This window comes from Heteronotia binoei, chromosome 7, assembly GCF_032191835.1.
Source record: "Heteronotia binoei isolate CCM8104 ecotype False Entrance Well chromosome 7, APGP_CSIRO_Hbin_v1, whole genome shotgun sequence".
In the NCBI taxonomy this organism is placed as follows: Eukaryota; Metazoa; Chordata; class Lepidosauria; order Squamata; family Gekkonidae; genus Heteronotia; species Heteronotia binoei.
In genome coordinates, this window is record NC_083229.1 from 50,953,144 (window position 1) to 50,968,533 (window position 15,390).

Sequence of the window (15,390 nt, forward strand, 5' to 3'; positions counted from 1 at the left end):
CCAAGACCATTCCAGTAGCTGCAAGTGGAGGAGTGGGGAATCAAACCCAGTTCTCCCAGATAAGAGTCCATGCACTTAACCATTACACCAAACATGCTAGACCAAATATGCCACCATAACTATCCTGAAATGCTGGGCAACAAAATATAGTAGCATAAGTTGCATTTTAAAGCTAGCAGCAACTGAGGAATGGCTACCATGATGCAACATAGTGATTATTCTCCCTAGCAGAGTTGTGCATTTCTCATGAATGTTTAGGATTGCACAGTAAATTGTGATCTGATCTCAGTGCCATGGTCTCAGACCCACAATCCGTAACCTCATTTCAGTCCCAAAATCCCTGGAAGGCAGGGTTTAGGCAAGCCTCAAAGTTTTATCTGCAACACAAGGGTAATAATACTAGCCAGTTAATGGTTTAGTGCAGTGTTCATGCTGAGTTAGTATGAACTGGCTCACAGTTTTTTAGCCCTGGCTCACACATTTTTGTCTTAGCTCAGGAAAAATGGCCCCAGAACCAGGGCTTTTTTTGTAGCAGGAACTCCTTTGCATACTAGACCACACACCCCTGATGTAGTCAGTCCTCCAAGAGCTTATAGGGCTCTTAGTACGGAGCCTACTGTGAGCTCCAGGAAGATTGGCTACATAAGGGGGTGTGGCCTAATATGCAAAGGAGTTTTTGCTACAAAAAAAACCCTTCCCAGAGCAAACCAAGTTATGCAGTAGCTCACAACGTTAATACTCGAAAAGTAGAATTTTTGCTCACAAGACTCCACAGCATAAAAGGAGTATTGGTTAGGTGCTGTGATGATAGTGTGGAGAGAGTTTAACTGTAGTGCACATTGAACCGTATAGAGTGTAGTGGCCAATTCAAATATGGCTCCAACATGTAGGCTGCTAAAAGTACTCCCAGCTTTTAATTGGGAAGTAATAGCTTCAGAAAGCCATTCATTGTAGAGATCACCCTGGTCATTAAGAAAGCCTGCAAGCTAACACCACACATTTCTGGCTAATGCAGAGGTTCTTGACATGATTGGAGGAATTCATCTGGTGAACAGCTTTCCAGTGGTGTTTTTCATAGAGATAATGTCATGCAGGAATGTATTCAGTAACCTCCACATGCTGGCTACAATACTTGAATCAAATCAGGCATCATCTGAAGCCAGGTTAGTGTTTCTCTTTCTCTTGAAATAACTACACTTTGGGTGAATATAGACACCTTGCAGAGATGTTGATGGGACCTTCTGGAAAGCCTATATCTATATTCCAGTAGTAAGGGAATGTTCTACACATTGGCATCCAATCAGAAATCCATGGAAGTGTGCTGTGGCAAAATTCTCTTCCGCACCTGAAATGGCATGCCAGATGGCCAGCTTACTAACCGTTTGCATGAACTGCCATTTGCCTGCATTCCCATTCTGTGAGTACCCGGTCTGTATCTATGTCACTGAAATAGATAGCATGTGAAGCTGGCCCACCAGCCACAGCAGTATTGCTAGCATAAGTCAGTAATGTGCTGCTGCATCACAAAAATATGAGTAGTCCATCAGAAACTAAAAATGTTTACATGTCTTGTGGTATATCTGAAAGAAGAGATTCCTAAACTGGGAACACACAGGCAAATCATATTTGACAGAGTGAATAATACCCCTGTAACACCTATCAATTGAAGGAGCAAAGGATCTGACTGTTATGGTTCCATATGAAATCCATTCTTCGTCAATGTTAATTATTATAGTCTTAGATACTTCCTTCCCTTAATAAGGGAAAGTATCTGGGGTTTCATAAATAGCTGGAAATCAGTTCAATTGTTTATTTTGTTAGACTAAGCCAGATAACCTTGTATACTTTTAATACAAATTGTCAAATGATGAATCTTTTTTCTTCTCTGTACACCTTCCCCCAAATGAAGCATGCTCTTCATAAAAGAACTGACATCACAACTCATCACACCAAAATTAAACTGAGGTGCTTAAGGAGAAAGGTGAGATGTAATGTTTTATTTGGTATAATTTTCCACATGTTGCTCTACTATAACTATATTAGAACTATTATAAACTTTTCCCCCTTACATTCTAGATACCATAGACTATTTATCATGTTCAAAGATGACTTTGCTTTTCACTCATAATACTGCATAACAAAGTCATGTTTGGATTCTATATCATTTGAAACTCCTGTCATACAAGATGCAATGACATAAAGGTCTCCCTGGTAAAAGGTAGGAGAATGACAATACAAGCTGAAGTCTGATCTTATAGTATCACAAGTTCTGTGGCCAAAAGTCCAGGCCTATAGTTGTTTATTCACACCTACTGTGTGAATCCATGCCTGGCAAGATTATTATTGCTCATCTATTTTGGAATTTGGCTTTAGGTGAGGTTCAAATGGGCCCTGATGATCCCAGATAAATGGATCACCATCTGCTCTAGGTATCTAAGAAACTGTTTTGTCATTTTGCCTAACAGTGCAATCAGAATTGTGGGTATCTCGGAGAAATGTGATACTTGCCACCCATTTTTGATTAATACAACCTCCTCCTGATCGAGCAATCACTCAAGAACTGTATCTTGGAAACTCACAAAGTTCACATTTACTTTGCAATATTGCAAAACAGGCTGTCTAAATTGAACACACAATGTATGAAATTCAGCAAGAAAAATGCATTATTCAGAGTATTTATATAATGCAGAATAGACAAAAGCATTTAGATGAGATGAATACCTTTCATAACATTCACTGGAAAACTGAACAATGAATCAATTTATGATTCATAAACATGAAAAACCTTCTTTGGAAGTTTTAACTTTTTCCTTAAAGAAAAAAAGAGCTATTAAGATTAGTATTTGAGTTCATTTTAGCAACTTCATATGTTATTCGTTACTCTGACTAGAAGCTCAAACTCTTAAGTTTGCTTTAATTTGGTAGCGTCTTGCTTTGAGGCGGCTTCTTGAACCAAAAAAGACAGACAATAAGAGCCATATGTAACCTTCAGACCCTAAAAAAGAGAGGAAGAGGAGAATGCCACTGGCAGATAGACAATAAAGGAAAGCATTTTCCCCTCCACACCAGATTTTTCACCTATTCTAGGAGGGCTAAAAAATACTAAGAAGAATACTGGTTAACACACTAGTTTGATTTTTTAAGAAACTGAAAAGCTGTTTGTAAACTGAATTTATCAACTACTTGATACTTGATTTAATCAATAAATTAGTCAAAGACAGTTACAAAACACACCACCTGAGCACTACAAACCCTACAGCACAGAGCTAAAAGAATTATTGCTGAATTCTGGCTAGCTTTCAACCCTTCCTGTAACATCAAAACAAACAGTAACTCACTTGTAATCACTAATTTCTTCATGAGAATCTATAATGCGTTCTCTCAGTGGCTTCAGCTCAGCCTGTGATTTTTCTACTGGTCTGGGCGACGTGTTTCTGCCTCTTGCTCACTTAGCAGTCCTTGACTGGCTTTCAAGCTGGATTCCATTAGAAGTTTTTCATCCTGACTGGCAAATTCTTGGGCTGAAAGATAATAAAAATATTGCAGCTTCAAACAAACCCAATGCTTTACTTTTTTTGTTTTGTTTTACATTTCATGAAGTGGTAAGCCTGTTTTATATGAACTTGTCAAATATGAAATTACTTATTTTATTTTATTTAAAAAAAAAATCCGTTCTGCCTGCAGGCATTTTTTAAAAAATGAAACACATATCCATAAAGAAATTATTTAGATGCTTTAACATACATTATAAAGGCATTCAAATGTTTATCAATTAACATATAATCCCCAAGTCTTAACTATGCAAACATAAAATATTTAATTTCTCAAAAACATGCATGGTTTTTCACAAGTTTTCAAACTGCAATTTTGTTTGTGATTAACAACTTCTCTTTTTCAACAGGTTCTTATCTACATAGTTCACTTTGAAGAAAATTAAGATGTAAGCTAAAAACTTCTTCATTAAATTAGTTCCAATGTAGATTACCTCTACAGAATAAACAAAATATTTCCCAAGGTCATCCAATAGATGGCACTCTTTCATTAGACCAAAGAATCTAGGGCAATATGCTTCAAGCCTTCTCAGAAAAATAGGCAATTTAAGACAAAGACATTTTTCCTTTGTTCTTTTGTTGACCATATTCTAAGAAATATACATATATAGGTGTTCATTTAAATATTTGTCCTTTAGCATAGATATATATCTGGAGTTTTGTTGGGGTTTTTTAAAGCTATTGGGCAAATATACATCCCCATACATACAAATGTTTATTCTGCAATGTGGACCAAGTTTAATGAGGTACAGAATTAAATTTCAGAATAAACATGTATCAATGACGAATGCTTCCTTTCTAAAACCAAAGCCTGATACCGAATATTGTATATTCAATTCAAGCCTTTTTGAAAATGAAATGGCTGAGGCATCTTGCAGAGAAAACACCAAAATTAAGAAGGTCATATTTTCATAGAGAGCAAATCTCTTCAAACATCTTCCTTTTAATAGCCCTGGTTTATGTAGGAAGAATGATGTATAAATTAGACTTCAATTAATTTGAAGCAAAAGGACTGGAGCCTTATAAAACTAATATTGTCATTTTTAAAATTGGCATACTAGACTCTGCAAACAGAATACATTTATCTTGTGCACTTGAAATCAATCTTTGTTGCTCTGATGAGCTAAATCTAAATAAAAGTATTTAATTAACAATCAAGAACATTGGTAACATCCAGCTGATACATTCTCTACAACAGGAGACACTATTGTCATTACCTGCCATTCATATATAATTTTGGAGTAGTCTCAGTAAGGTTCTGTCTGAACCAATGTGTGTGTAAGACAGACTGCTAAACATTCCTATAGTAAGAAAATATATTAATATGTTTATTTTACAAATTTTACTCATTTTGAGAGATTGTAGAGGTGTGTTAGTTGCTATTGTTTAATAAAAGGGGGGGGGGATGTTACATGGGCATGTTACATGTTACAGTCTCCTTTAGTAATACTGATCAGTTTTCTTTAGCATTTTGCAACATGGGCCTCTGTTGTGTGTGAAATATTCCATGACATAATTGACTGTAAAGGGAAACTTGATTTTATCTTTCAAATATCTGTATTAAAAAGATAAAGCTTTACATGATCATTTAAAATGATAAAATTCGCAACAGGTACCATCCATGCTCATTTTTTTTTAAAAAAAGGAAAACAATATTGATCTTTACTACTTGTGAATAATGCACGTGGGGCGGGATGAGCTTTCTGAAGCTTGCCTATGGATGTGTTGCCCTGCGATGAAGCTTATTGAAAGCACTGTCTGTTCCCTTATTTTTCCCTACAGAGCAAACCTGGGGAGCGGGGGGGATATAAAAATCTAAGGGGCTCTGTTCTTCAAATTGATAAAGTCCATTTATGATCCCCCCCCCTCCCCAATTCTCTAAAGAATCTCCTCTCATCCACAAGGTGCTGGTTGAAAAGGGTTAAATTATTTTAAGTTTACCTATGCCTTGGACTTGAGCCCTGGCTGATCCCAAGCCAGAGGCACTAGCAGCTGCATGCTTTATTTACAATCCCTTTGTCAGACTTACAACTGCCTCAGGCTATAACATAGTGTACCTAATGTTCAAACTGGCAGGTAATCTTATGTCAAACATACTTCTTTGATTTAAAGTGATCAATAGATTCTTGTAAAGAGGTAATTTCTCTGATGTTTCCACCTTGCCTTTCTTACAGGTGATTCACACAAAAGCCTCCTTATATGATGTACAAACAATAAACAGAAAGCTATAATCATGTTTTTTCAGATGTTTCCGGTGCACAACGATTTTGGATCAATACCCTGTGTAATACAATTATCTGCAATGATCTGGTTGTATTGAAAAAGAATTTGCGGCAAACCTCTAGGGGGTTTTATCCAGAAACATGGTGTCTAGAAATGTTGTGAATAGTGGAAGAGAAAATTAAGGGTTTGACACAAGCTGTCCATTACATTCCAAATGACTTCATTAATATTTTATTTGTAAAAAAAATCATATCTTTCAACACTTTACTGTAGAGGTGGATCCATAACGTTAAAGGATGATAATAAGGCTGTGTCCTTTGCTATTGACTAGATTCTAAAAAAGCATCTTCCAACACATAAGCCAAGGCTACAGGTACTAGGAAAAAATGGAGGGGGGGGGGGCAGAGGAAATTATTGGCTGTGGCTGAATGCCTCTTTGAATGCCTGACAAAATGAAATGGGAAATTCTCTCTGAGTGTATGGCTACAGTGCATGTGAAAACAGCTCTTTTGTCTTGAAGCTATTCAAGCACTCCTTTTTGAGCCATAACATTTGAGCCCTAGCAATTAATTGTGTGACTTCAATCAGTCAGAACCATTGCATGTGCTTTAGATGCCCGATCCATGTATGTCTGTACATTCTGTACAATGCACAGTTTTTGCAGTCGGCAAGTGTGCAAAGCTCTCTGAGGCAGAAATAGCCCCCCCCCCATTTTTCACACTCTCCAGTATTGTGCAGAAACAAAGGAACACGGTCTGTCTGATAAAGCTGCTTTCTCCAGCTCCAAATTCCCCCTTAACGCTGGACAGGGAACCTTTTGTGTTCATTTGATTACTGCAATCTTTTGTCATTATGATTGATATTTCTATTCTATTAGACTGTGCCAAATTCACGGTAATGTCACTTGTTTTCTACATTATTGTCTTGTCCCTTTGCACTGCTCCTGTACGTCTTCGCAGTTCCTGATTTACCTGCTGAACCTCAGCTCTAAATAGAATGGCTTTTCTCTCTTTCAGATTCATTCTTGCTGAGTGTCCTCAGCAGTTGCTTTCAGCTGCTTGACCAGTCTGTCAAAGTGCTCCACCTCAGCCACTTCAGCTTTGATATCTTCCCTTGCCTGCAGGAGAGCCGCTTTGGATTTCCTCAGAAGGTCATCTCTTTTGCATATTTCCTGTGAAGATTCACCAACCCCATGCCCCCCCTCCACAGAAATTCTAATAGAATCTTCTAGGGTCAAGTAAAGAAAAAATACTGCATTTTGATCTTTTAAGCTAGAGGATATGGAAGATTCTACCATTTCTCAATCAAGCGTAGTCCTGCCATCCCCTCTAGAAGCAAAAAGTTATACTTTACATCGTAAAGTTCTGCATATCTTACATTAAAAGGACATCTGTGTAAGAACAGCATTAAGACAAATACTTCATTAAAATAATTAATAGTTCATCAGAAAAGTTTCACAGAATTTTGTGGAGCAAAGAGGAGGGAAGAAACAGGTGTTTTAACTACATGTGTGCAGGCTTTTGAGGTTTTTAATGTTGTTTGCTGAATAATAAAATAAATTGAACAGTTTAGAACCATTAACTACAATTCCCATATAGACTGGCAAGAAGATAACTGAATAAACAAATAGTAAAAATTAGAGAGAGGAGAGTTACCATCCTGTTTTCTTAATAACGGAATCTTTAATCTTAAAGTAAATCTCCAGCATCAAGTAGCATAATATCAAGATAATATCAAGTAGCTTGTAGCAGACTTTTGGAATTGTTAATAAAGCACAATTTTCATTACAGTTACAGGTTTAAACATTGGGATTGCTGTTTTTAAAAATACTCTGCATATCATGCATATCTAGTTTTCCAGTCTTCACGAACGTCCCGTTGCTAATGAATAACCAGTTATGAAGGAGATCAAAGTTCAGCCAGTAAGTTTCACTTTCATATCATGCAGGAGTGAATACTCACGTCTTTGCTTTATTGGCTTGGTGCCACACCTTGATTCTCTATCATGCTCTATCATGCTTCTTTTAATCTGAATATTTAGTACTCTTTTATGTCTTAATTACAGCAAATTGCACACAGTTGGCACCATTTCTTGAAATTAATCCCAGAGTACTTTGTTTCTGTCAAGCACAGTCAAAGCCTTAGAGAATAATAGTAAATGTTATTGCAGATCTAAATTTAAATGACTGTCTATGTATTTAACTTAAGCCTTTAATTACTCTTGCTGTACTGTTTTTGGTTCAAATGTTAAACATTCTTAATTGAGAAGGTAAAATTGCTTTAGACAGCTTAAAACCTGCATATATGTTTGACTGTGATGTTAACACAACAATTTTTTTTCCAGGTGTCTCAAAACATAGATTATTCCACCATGGGTTCATATTGCTTCCATTGTCAGTAATACATAAATAGGTCAATATTATTTTAGGGGTTTAATTACTTTTCCTCTATATGGTTTACAGAACAAATGGCAAATATTTAAAATTATACCTATTTGCCAAATGAATAATCAAGTTATTTTTCCATAAAATGTACTTGTTATTCTATAGAAAATCTTGGAAAATAAGAGCTGATCATTGGACCATTTCCATTTTGCCTTATAATTATTGTTAAAACAGCCAGTTTAACAAAACTAAAATGTTCAGCAGGGCCTAAAAATTTCCAACACCTGCTTCACACACACACCTCTGCAGTAAATTCCAGAAACCTTAACATTTTGATTTTTTTAAATAATGCAGACATCCTTACAAGGTAACATATATCTTTTTCCCTCACGCATGTTATACAGATAGCTTTCACATGACTATAACATAAAAAGCTCCAGGCCTCTGTACATTTTTATAGAGGAAAAGTGCCTCCAGCTTGGTCTCTGATATTGAGCATATTCACAGCTAAAATGGGAAATGCAGTTTCTAAAATCTCTGCAGACATTTATACGGCTGTATTCATTTTATTTTGTATCAACATGCTTTTTTGGATAGAATTGTTATCACAAATGCAAACATATCTCGAGTTTCGAGACAAACACCAAAGAAATATGTACTTACAAAATTTGTGATAAAATAGGATGCCTTTTCTCTCTCCTTCTTTGGTATTCATAACAAATATATATGAAGTGGTACACATCCCAGCTTCTTTCACTCTCTTTTGCTATGTGATTTTTTAAAGAGATAGCTATTTGCTCTATTTTTTTCCCCTCATCACAAGAGCATACCTGATCTTTCTGACTACAAAGTTTCCTGGCATCTGTAAGGTCCCTTTCAAGCTGTGTTATCTGCTGTTCTAGCTGAGCAAGAACCATTTTGTGTTTCTGCCGGGAAGCTACTACATTCAGATGCAATGACTGCTAGAGTTTCAATCTCAAAACCAGGTTCCTTTTGCTTATGAGGTTTAAGCAGTTCCCAAGTTTTCTTCCTAGAGGTTCCCATTTCCCTGCTTCTACTTCAGATACATTTTACTGGTGTCATTGTTCCTGACATTCCCCTCCCTTTTATGACTTTTATAGTCACCGAAAATACAGAACTTTATTATATATATATATAGAGAGAGAGAGACAGACAGACAGACAGACAGACAGACAGACAGACAGACAGACAGAGAGCCTTATAATATATATATTCAATCAACTGTCCTATAACAAAATTAACAATAATAACATTTCCAGAATTGAACAAATTGGCATTAATTATTGCAATTACAGTTCTGAAAAAGTCGGGATATTTTCAAAGTTGTTCATGAAGCAAGAAACTTGAATCCTAAAGAGCTGTCTGTATTGTGATTGTATGTAAAACAGTCATCTGGTTACTATGTACATGCTCCTTTCTCAGGCCTTTATTTTAATTCTGAAATGTTCTTGTTAACCTGGAAGAAGATTTTTGTGCTAGGGTAGTTTTTCTCTGCAACAAGCTAAGTTTATGTTAAGCTACATTGTCATCTAAAGAGCCCCTAGAGCCTGTTTACTTGGCTATTGATGTTTATCTCCATTGTTTCAATTAACTGAGGCACTATCTAAATTTGGGCCACAGTCTGATCATGCAGGCCCAGCAACCCAGCTGCTGACTAACAGAAGCAAGATGACTTCACATTTACAGAGGGGTAGGAGGCCAGAGGCAGGGGAAGAAGAAAAGAGAGCCTGGAGCCTATGTGAGTACTTGCCATTTTGAGTCAAGCTTATTTCACAACTGCTGGTTTTCAGTCTCTCTCCTGTTGTTGGGAGGAGGAGGAGGAGGAGGAGGAGGAGAAGAAGAAGAAGAAGAAGAAGAAGAAGAAGAAGAAGAAGAAGAAGAAGAAGAAGAAGAACAACAACAACAACAACAACAACAACAACAACAACAACAACAACTCTACTACTACAACTACTACGACCTGGTAGTAAAGGGTACATGGACAAAAATGGCAGGAATCCAATCAATATTATGACATTACTTCCAGTGCAAGCAGGGAACATGATTTTTCCTTACCAAAATAGAACTGCTTTACTCATTATGAATAACGGTAAAATGCTAATTTGCCTAGTCTCACAAAGAATAGGATTTTAATACCAGCAAAGAGTGAGCAAGAGAGAGGGCGTTTTCGCACTTACCTTTTACTGGCGCGAACACCCTCCTCACGCCGGCGGATCTGCAGGGATTTCCCACCAGAAGCGCCGGCGCAGCCAAAAGAGCCGGCAGCTTCCGTCGCGGAGCCAGCTCAAACGTTTTCCTGCTTCTTGGCGGTTTCCGTTTGAGCTGGCTCCGCGACAGAAGTTGCCGGCTCTTTTGGCTGCGCCGGCGCTTCTGGTGGGAAATCCCTGCAGATCCGCCGGCGTGAGGAGGGTGTTCGCGCCAGTAAAAGGTAAGTGCGAAAACGCCCAGAATTTGTTCTTGCCTTGGTAACTGGCACCTCTTCAGTGCACAGAGATCATAAATGGGAAGCTAATCAAAAATTCCAACAAGCAATAAGAAAACAAGTCCCCTATTTATTTAAACTAATCCAGTGTAAGTGAGCAGACACACAGGCTTTTTAAAAAAAAATCCAGTGTGGAAGGGAGTACCAGAAATGGGATCAAGGTACTCACCAAGAAGACCACTCTTTATTACTTAAGCCTGGCTTATATTGCTGCAGTGTAGTATAGTTCATTTTATTGGATTGTGGGAAGCAAGCAGTTGTGATGAAGAAATTCCATTCTATCAAAGATTTCAGGCTTTCACGGCTGGTAACATCATTAGGGTTTGTAGAATCTTTCGGGATCAAGTGCCGTGTTCTACTGGAGAAAGTTTTCCTTCCAGACGTTTCGTTCTCAGCTGCGGAGAACATCCTCAGTGGCATTGCAGCCGGAGCAGGCGCTCAGACCTTCTTGGCTGCTGTGCATTGAGTGGGGCCAGGGCTGCTGGAGAGCTGCTATTTCTAGGCTGGAGGGGGTGTGATGATTCCATTCTGGTTAGCTGTTGAGATCTCAGCTAGCTATACATTAAAAATTGATCCTACCATGAACACAGACTGATGAATTGTCTTACAGGCAACAACCATGACCTGAGAGTCCTCTCATACTCATTACTCCTTCAGTCACATAACAGACAGATGCACCCAGCTAAGTGATAATTATTAAGGAGCATCTTTGTCTTGGCAAATTCCTTCCCTGCCCGATATTAACACTGAGAAGTTCTCACTGGCTGTTTCCAGAGTGGCACTAATATCCAGCTCAGACTCCATTGGCCAGGAGTTCCAAAGCAAAATATTGCTTCAGAAAATATCATTTTGAATACAGTAGGCATAGTAAAATCACCTATCAGGATTCTAGTCCAGTTTTGTGTTTTGGCCATTCATAGGGTTCCTTAAATCCACTTTGACCTCTGACAGCAAACAAATTACTTTAAGGTTTCACACACCTAAAGGAAAAAGCACCAAATAAATCAGATCCTGAATTAAAGTTTTTCAGAGAAAAGGAGTGAACAGGGCCTGCTGAGCTAGGTAAACTAAGTTGTCTATTTCAATGATTCAAAAACTGAGACTGATTTCGCACTAGGTTTGTTCCGGGGAGAAAGCCCTTTTCCCCCTGGTGCTTCTCTCCATTTTCACACAAGCTGCCTCAGAGCTGTGAGTTGATGCACCACTTTCCCACAGCAAGCAAGATCGTCTTACAAGTGGTTTCTGCTTGCTGCGGGAAAGTGGTGCACCAACTCACAGCTCCATGACAGCTTGTGCGAAAATGGAAAGAAGCACCAGGACAAAAGAACTCTTCACCCGGAACAAGCCTTAGTGTGAAATCGGTATGAGAGTAAGGGACTTCAGACAGAACTTCCAAAGTTCCAAAGAAAATAGTAAGAAGGTTTACTGGTTCCAAAACAGAAGTGCAGTTGGCAACCTCTGAGCCAGCAGAAGCGTAAGGCTGCACAATTTTGGCTGAAAGAACAACAATAGTTATAGGAGTCAGTACCAAGGGGGGGGGGAATTGTAAAGTCCAAGAATTCAAGGTCAATCTATGATGGTAATCTATGAATTTCTTGGGTTTGATGGAGTTGGAGGGGAGGTATGACAGACTGCATTTTTAAAAACTTAGAAGGGCTGTGCAAGAGGTAAAGGACTGTAAAGGGTCACTTCTTCACAGAAACAGAAAGCCTTGAGTGACAGGCTGTTCAAGCTATCTGATTGGTTAGCATCAGTTAAGCAGGTAAAGTCTTCTGAACTGAATGCTGAGGAGGATTGAGTCTGATTTCAGCTTTAGCTGATTAGAGTTGAGTACTGACCATTCTGAAATTCAGGCCTGACTGAGAACAGTTTAACACAGACAGGAAAACTGGGAAAAGTTGCCAAGGATGAGAGGGTAGTTAGATGGAGACTGCCATTTGGGCCACAAAAAAAGGGTATAGATCACTAGGAGGACAATTTCCCTACCAAGTCAAACAGGGAGTTAGCTCTGAAGAGTACAGAGATTCCTGTGCGGAGTGGTTAGAAACTACTGTTGGAGACCTTAAGAATAAGATAAAAGTTCAAGATGAGTACTAGTGTTTCAAGATAAGGGGTTTGGGTACTGGAAAGTGGGTACCAGCCTTCTAAAAACCAAAAGAATTAGAGAAAACTCAAACGTGTACTAGAGTGTCGAGGGAAAACAATGGAACAAAAGCCTCTCAACTAGGGTTGCCAGGTCCAACTCAAAAAAATACCTGGGTATTTTGGGAATGGAGCCTGGAGACTTTGGGGGTGGAGTCTGGTGAGTTTCCCATTCCCTAAAATAAATAAATAAAAATACTGCCGTGCAGTTACCCTGAATATAGTCTTCATTTCCTTATCCCCCAGCAGTTGCACTAAATAAAAGTGAATACACACACTCACAAAACAGCCATAATAAACAGTTTGCAAGCCCACACTTTTGTGATCTCACTTTAGTAATGAGAGGTGTTTATTTTTTCAGTCAATATGAGAGTTGCTGAATGTAACAATCTGCTGTATTTCCACCAACTTATTCAGACTAACACAGGAAAATGAAAGAATAGGAGAGAGAAGTATAGGGGATGGAGTTTTCCTCTTTCTCATAATCAGGTTCTAGTTAACTCTTTACTATCCATTTAAGTTTAACTATACAAATGACTTCTGAAATGAATGCAGGGATTGTGTTCTCTTCCTCTCTCACACACTCACAAAGAAGAGCCACATGGCTCTGCATGCTCACCCCTCCCCATGCAGCTTTCGCATCCTGCTGAGATTTAAAGGTGCATACACACATTCCAAAACACAGTTTGCAAGCTTCTTCTTAGCCTGCCCTGATCTAAAGGTACATTCTGGCTGGGACGGGGCTTCCCTCTACCAGCCAACTGGCTGGTGCTGGGGTGGAGCCTGAAAAACCAGGGTATCTCCTGTCTGGACCTGGGGCTAGCAAGCCTACTTTCAACATAAAGATTTGAATAACTGATTTCACCTGACCTTTCCCCACTATGTTAAATAAAATATTTTGTTATTTTTGAATTTCAAAATGCCTCAAGTGATACTTAAGTTGCTTAAGATCCTTCCCTCAGGTTCCTTGGCTGAGCCAACAGCCAAAATATTATCCTGTGACAGAGTGAGACAGCCAGAGTTCTTCAGCAAAGAAGAAAACAGATTACTAAGGCAGCTCAGTCAGCAAAGAGAAAGAAAAACCAGGGGAAATCTTGCTTCTGAGTGTACAAGTGTACAAGGTCATCATAGGGAGGTTCCCAGAAAAGTAACAAAGTGGTTGCAGTCTGGATGGGTGGACATAAGGGGTGGAGGCTTAGCGCATGCCTGAAGCAGGCTGGTAGGAGACATTCAGATAAGGTCAGAAAAAGTAATCACACTTGGCTGCTCAATAGTAATTAGATTTTGCACTCAAGGAGACTTACATTTGCTGATGAGGTTACATTGATAGATCAAGGTAGGTGTCTGACTTTGCAAGCTCCTGTGGTGATAGCATTCCACAGTGCAAGCTCCTGTGGTGATGGCATCCCACCAAAGGTTTTGGCCACTTGTTAGCATAGCCTAAGGAGCACTTTTACCTCACCTTTTCCAAAGCGAGACATTGGGGCCAACAGCACATCACCAGGAATGGAACCCTTGATAACAGTCCCACTATAGCTAATGGCAGAAAAAGTGATTCTTTGCTATGCCTGTACACATGGATTGATATTACCATAGTCTCTGATCCTGAAAAAAATATATTTTAAAAAATTTAAAGTTCAGTACTTGATTAACTTAGGTCAAGTATGCATGCTAATTTCTCATGTTTAAAATGGCAGGCGCTGCTATGTTGTGTATGCTCTCTGTGGTTCTAAGAATAAAACAGCATAACTCCAAGTATGTCACTTTGGAGTTCCTTGGAGATGGTATAGGATCCAGATGTATGCTATAATAATGTACTTTTTCTGTACATATAAATGCATTGGGACAAAAGGAGCAGTATGGTGGCACTTTATTTGAGTGTGGGGGTTTTCATGCTTATCCTAACCGGAAAAAAGCTAACCTGATAAATAATAAACACAGCAGTGCTCTTTCACAATGAAAAACAAAGAGGAGAAAAGAGGAGAAATGTTCGTATTTCATGTGCAAAGATTAATGGATTTTCTGCCCTCTGACAAGGTCTGTTAACAAGCCAAAGACATGTGTAGGGGGAAGACTTCAAGACACTGTAAATAAAAAGATCAATGTGAAATCAAGTCCCTTTCCAAACATGTTAAGTTCTCTCTAAGGATATCATGCAAGGGCCACCAATACAGTTAATGCCAGAAGTCTGTTATAGCTGGATATTAATTACATTCTTCCCTAGTGCACTTTGTATTACAGAGAATGGTGCTGTGACCAAGCAGTAATGTACTCATGTACCCTTATCATTTCTTAAATAATGTCTCTTAAAGACTGTGGTTTCTTCCCCTCTCACGCAGGGACAAGCCATGAAGAGATTTTCAGTTGGTTGTTGTTCAGTGGGAATTCAAATGCTAGTCTTCTGAATCCACTACATCATGCTGTCTCATGGGCACATTCCCATCTGGCCATGATCTTTAAAGCAGATCTCCTGGTTGCTTTGGATGCCAGGATGCTTTTCTATCCCCATGTAAATATCTCTAAAGAAGTTTGCAGCATTATCCTGACCTGAATGGCTCAGGCTTGTCCAATCTTGTCAGATCTCAGAA

The 15,390-nt window shown here is 38.7% G+C and overlaps 1 long non-coding RNA gene across 1 annotated transcript; it reads right to left on the minus strand.

The window, feature by feature from the left end:
• Positions 1–3,133: 3,133 nt before the first annotated feature.
• On the minus strand, positions 3,134–9,083 carry LOC132574717 (uncharacterized). The gene is made up of 3 exons (XR_009555640.1): positions 8,821–9,083; positions 6,746–6,945; positions 3,134–3,521 (listed from the first exon to the last, which is right to left on the minus strand). It is a non-coding gene; the product is annotated as an uncharacterized LOC132574717 (long non-coding RNA).
• Between the last annotated feature and the right edge of the window lie 6,307 nt (positions 9,084–15,390).